This window comes from Onychomys torridus, chromosome 7 (assembly GCF_903995425.1).
Source record: "Onychomys torridus chromosome 7, mOncTor1.1, whole genome shotgun sequence".
Classification (NCBI taxonomy): Eukaryota; Metazoa; Chordata; class Mammalia; order Rodentia; family Cricetidae; genus Onychomys; species Onychomys torridus.
In genome coordinates, this window is record NC_050449.1 from 15,323,025 (window position 1) to 15,328,147 (window position 5,123).

Consider the following 5,123-nt stretch of genomic DNA (forward strand, 5'->3'; position numbering starts at 1 on the left):
GACTACTTCAGGCTCTGGCCTTCACCAACCCAGTGTATCATATTAAATATTAGTCAATAGAGACTAGAAAGATAGCTAAACAATTCATATCTCTTACTGCTCCTGCAGAGGACCTTGGTTCCATCCCCAGCACCCACATCAGGCAGCTCACAACTATCTGTATTATCAGCTCCAGAGAATCTTATATGCTCTTCTGGCATCCTTGGAGACCTGCATATGTGTGATGCACATAAATTCATGCAGGTACACACATGCACATCTAAAACATAAATGGCCAATAAACACATGAAAAAATGTTCAAAATCCTTGGCTCTCAGGGGAAAAAAAAAAAAAAACCACAAAACTTGACTAAGATTCCCTCTGCCCCCTTTCAGAATGGTTTCTCCAAGAAAACAAAAAACAAGACGTGGTGTGGGTGAGGTGGGCCACAATCCTTATACACTGTTGGTGAGAACAGAAATGAGTATGGAGGTTGCCCCAACAACCGAAAGCAGAACTATGATGTGATTCAGCTGTACCATTCCTGGGAATATAACAAAGGAAGCAAGTCAGCACATAATACACATGTCTGCACACCATGTTAACAGTAACACTATTCAAAGTAACCAAGTTAAAAAATCAGCTTAGATGTTCATTAATAAACAGACTGAGATGGCTCAGCAGCTAAGATTGCTTCTCCACGGGACCAGAGTGGTTCTCAGCACCACTGTTGGGTGGCTTAGAACCTGTTACTACAGCTCAAGGAATTCCAATAGCTTCTTCTAGCCCCCTTGGGCACCCAAACACAGGAGGAACACATATGTACACTGATAAAATGGGGGGGGTGGGGGAGGAGACACTTGATACACAGAATGGAGCTTTATTTAGTCATAAAGAAAACATAATTAAGTAATTTGAAGGGAAAGTGGTGAAACTAAAATGCATACTAAACAAAATAAGCCAGGCCCAGAGTGGCAAATACTATATTTTCTCTCATCCACAGAATTTATAAAAAAAAAATAAAAAAATAAAAAATAAAAAATCTTTTAAAGACATGAAAGTAGAGAAAACGAGGCTTTAGGAGAAGGAACCCAACAGAAAGAAGACAACACAAGGTAAAGGTGTATGTGAATATGAGCAAAATACACTTTATACACATCTGAATGTTAATGTAGCTCTGAAAATAGTGTTCTTGCCTAGCATGCATGAAGTTTCAGGTGCAATCCTTAACACCCATACACTCCTTAGGTACACTGGGGGCAGATTTAGGATTGAAAGTTCAAGGTCATCCTTTACCACACATCAAGTTTGAGGACAGTCTGAAATACATGAGACCCTATTTCAAATACATGTGCACACATACAACAAAACAAACATGAAAGGAACCTAGACACTTTTCCTGAAACACACCAAGTGACCAATAAGTATATAAAAGGATGCTTGAGAGGCTGGAATATAGTTCAGCCATTCTGAGCACTTACTATTCTTACAAAGGACACAGGTTTAATTATCAGCACCCAAATTAATTAGCTTACAACATCCTGTAACTCCAGCTCTCAGAGATCTAACACCTTCATCTGACTGCATATACAAGTGAGAACACATACACACATGTTAAGTCATGTGGGTTCTGTATCACTTGTCAAAATTCCTAACAGAGGCAATATTTAAGGGAGGAAAGGTTTGAAGTCATGGATTCAGAGGGCAAAATCTATCGTGACAGGAAAAGCATGGTAGCTGGAATGGTTATGTGGCAGCAGGAGTTTGTGGTGGAGACTGTTCACATCTTGACATATCAAGAGAGAGGTGGACCAAAATGGTTGGCAGGTACAATCTTCAAAGACCCACAGCCTTCTAGAACAGTGGCACCAGCTGGGGAGACCACATGTATGAACACATAGAATTGTAGGGGATATTTCACTTTCAAAGCATACTAGTTTCAAACAAAATTCAAAATTATACTAATCTGGCTTCAATTATACTATATTGGCTACTCTTCTTGAGGACCTGGGTTCAATTCCCAGCAGCCACAAGGAGGCTCATAGTCATCTATAACTCCAGTCACAGAGGACTTGATGCCTTCTTCTGACCTTTTTGGGCAACAGGCATTTACCTGGTGCATACACATACACACAGGCAGTATATACACATATAAACAAACAAAACAGCTAAACAGTTGTGGTGCATGCCTCTCAGCACTTGGGAGGCAGATCTCCGAGTTAGAGGCCAGCCTGGTCTACAGAGTTCCAGGATAGCCAAGGCTGTTACACAGATAAACCCTGTCTCAAAAACAAAAACAAAAACAAAAACAAAAACAAAAAAAAAAAAAAAACCCTCTGCATTATCTCACACTTGAAATCTAAAGAATAAACTGAAGTCACAGAAGTAAACTACGCCAGTGGCTGCCAGTGGTTAAGGTTTTACGAGAAATAAAAAGATAACCATTTAAGAATGCAAACTTTCTGAGTAGCATCAAGACAGCATATTCACCACTGTGATAACAAGGAACAATAATTTACTGTCCACTGAAAATTGGCTAAGACATTAGGTGTTGGTAAAGTGGGCTGTTTTAGTTCCTGACAAAGTCTCCGTAAAGCCTAAGATGGACTTTACTGGTTACACTCCAGGAGACAAGTCCCTGCCACATCCATCACCATTCTCCAAGATACATAGAAGCATCTATTCTGAGGGCCTATGGAACTCTGTTTTCTAGTTTGCTAAGACATTAGGTGTTTTCATATCAAATATAAAATATATCTCAGTGGGTCAGCAAGTTGGCTCAGCTGGTAAAAATGCTTACCTCCAAACCCAACCACCTGAGTTCAATTCCCAGGACCCACAAGGTGAGAAGAAAGCCAGTTCCTGAGTTGTCCTCTGACCTCCACATGCATGATGTTGCCCACCCCCACCCCAAATAAATAAAATAAAAAAAAAAAAAAAACTGCCAGGTGAGGAATATATTCAATAGTTTGGATCTAGACTCAGTAAGCAAAATTAATGCCAGTTCTAACTATATTAATACAATTCAATATTGTATTAATACTTAATGTATCTTTAAAGCAGAACTGAAAGCTAGAGGTGTCTGGACCATATAATGAGACCCTCTCTCAAGAACTAAATAAACTCAACCCTGCCTAAAGAATTATTTTAAAAGTAAAGCTTGTAAGTCTAATGTGAAATTTCTCATAATGTACACTGTGAAATTAAACACAAAGTATTCCCTAGTTCTTAGATTGAGTGTTATATACAGATTTATTAGATCCACTTGGTCTCAAAGTCTACTTCAAGTACAGTTTCCTAGTGATTTTTAGACCCAATGCTAACATGACTTCAGCACTGAAAAGAGCACTAAAACAGTCTTACATTCTCATCACAACACTTTTTCTCTCTACACAGATACTAATATTCGCTTTCCACACTTGGGTGTTCAATCAGGGATCTTATCTTTACAACCATGTCACCCTTACAATAAATAGATAAACCTTTTTCGGTCTATTTATGCCCTAACAAATAAAATGAGTCACTTATTGGAAGCACAGAGAAGTCTTTCTATATATTATCAAGTAGGCACAGTGGGCCATTACTGAAGCTATAACACTTGAGAGGTTAATGCAGGAGGATCATTAGTTTGAGGTCAGTTTGCACTACACAGTGAATTCAAGGCCAAGCCTAAACTACACAGCAAGACCCTGTCACAGAAACAAATAATGAAAAGTTATTATTTAAGACAATGTCAATCTCTTGGTCATTTCACAAAGTAACTTTTAAAAGGACCACACAAACTGTGATGAAGAATGAGTTGCAAAGATGAGTTATGCAAATAAATAAATGTGATACACTGAATAACAAAGTGAAAAAAAACTGTATTGCAGAAAACGTAACACAGAATATCAACTGATGGTGACAACAGTCAATAAATTAGATAGAAATGTACTTAATTATAATGGAAGCATATAAAAAACAAATACAGTTATCATTCAGTGTTACAAAGCTTAAACTTGTCAAGGACAGGCATACCTACCTTTCCTTCTTCTATTCAGTAAATACTGGGAAAAGCCTAGCTGAATCAATTAGGATAAGAAAAGAAAAAAGTCACCCAAGGAAAGAAACTTCTTTCAGGTGATAGGTTTCAATACAGAAAATGACTCCATGAAAGAAATTTTAAGAATTCATAAAAGTTCAATAATTTTCAAATCAACGCAAAGTGTCTACACATTACAAAGTTAAAAAGCAAAAATATTATACACCCTATAAAACTGCATAAAATGATAGAGAATAAAATTAAACAGGGAAAATCTAAACCACAGACTATAAACAAATGGCAAGGTATCCCATGCACATTAAGAGAATTACCACTGTCAGAATGTCCATCCTACCCAAAGTGCTTTGTAGATTTATTGCCATCACATTAACAATTCCAACAGCATTTTTCACAGGCTTATGAAAAAATTCCCAAGTCATAAGGAACCAAAACCTTTCAAATTAGCCCAAAGACTTGAATAAAAAGAAAAATTTTAGGTTTAGCAACGTATTACAGGCTGGAGATGAAGCTCAGTTAGTAGAGTGTTCACTTAGCATGTGTGAAGTCCCAAATTTGATACCCAAGCACTGAACCAAAAACAAAACAAAATAAAAACAATGAGTGTGGTGGTGCATACCTATAATCCTACCACTGGGGAGGTAGAGGCAAGAAGATCAAAAGTCCAAGGTCATTCATGACCATTTAGTTAATTTCAAAGCCTGAGTTCCAGGAGACCTTGTCTCAAGGAATAATAAAAAAAAAAAAAAGACAGTAATCAAACAGTACAATATTGATACAAACAACATAACAAAATAGTTTAGAGAAAACTATTTAGTCATTGCTAGGCATAGTGGCACATAACTTTAATCCCAGACAGGTGGATCTTCATGAGTTTGAGGCTAACCTGGTCTACTTTAGCAGGCCAACCGGAGCTACAGAGAGAGACTATCTCAAAATCAAAATAACAAAAACCTTATATAAGCCTGATGGTGGCGGTGGTGGCGCTCGCCTTTAATCCCAGTACTTAGGAGACAGAAGCAGGCGGATCTCTGAGTTCAAGGACAGTCTGGAATACAAAGCGAGTTCAAGGACAGCCAGGGCTACACAGAGAAACCCTGTCTCA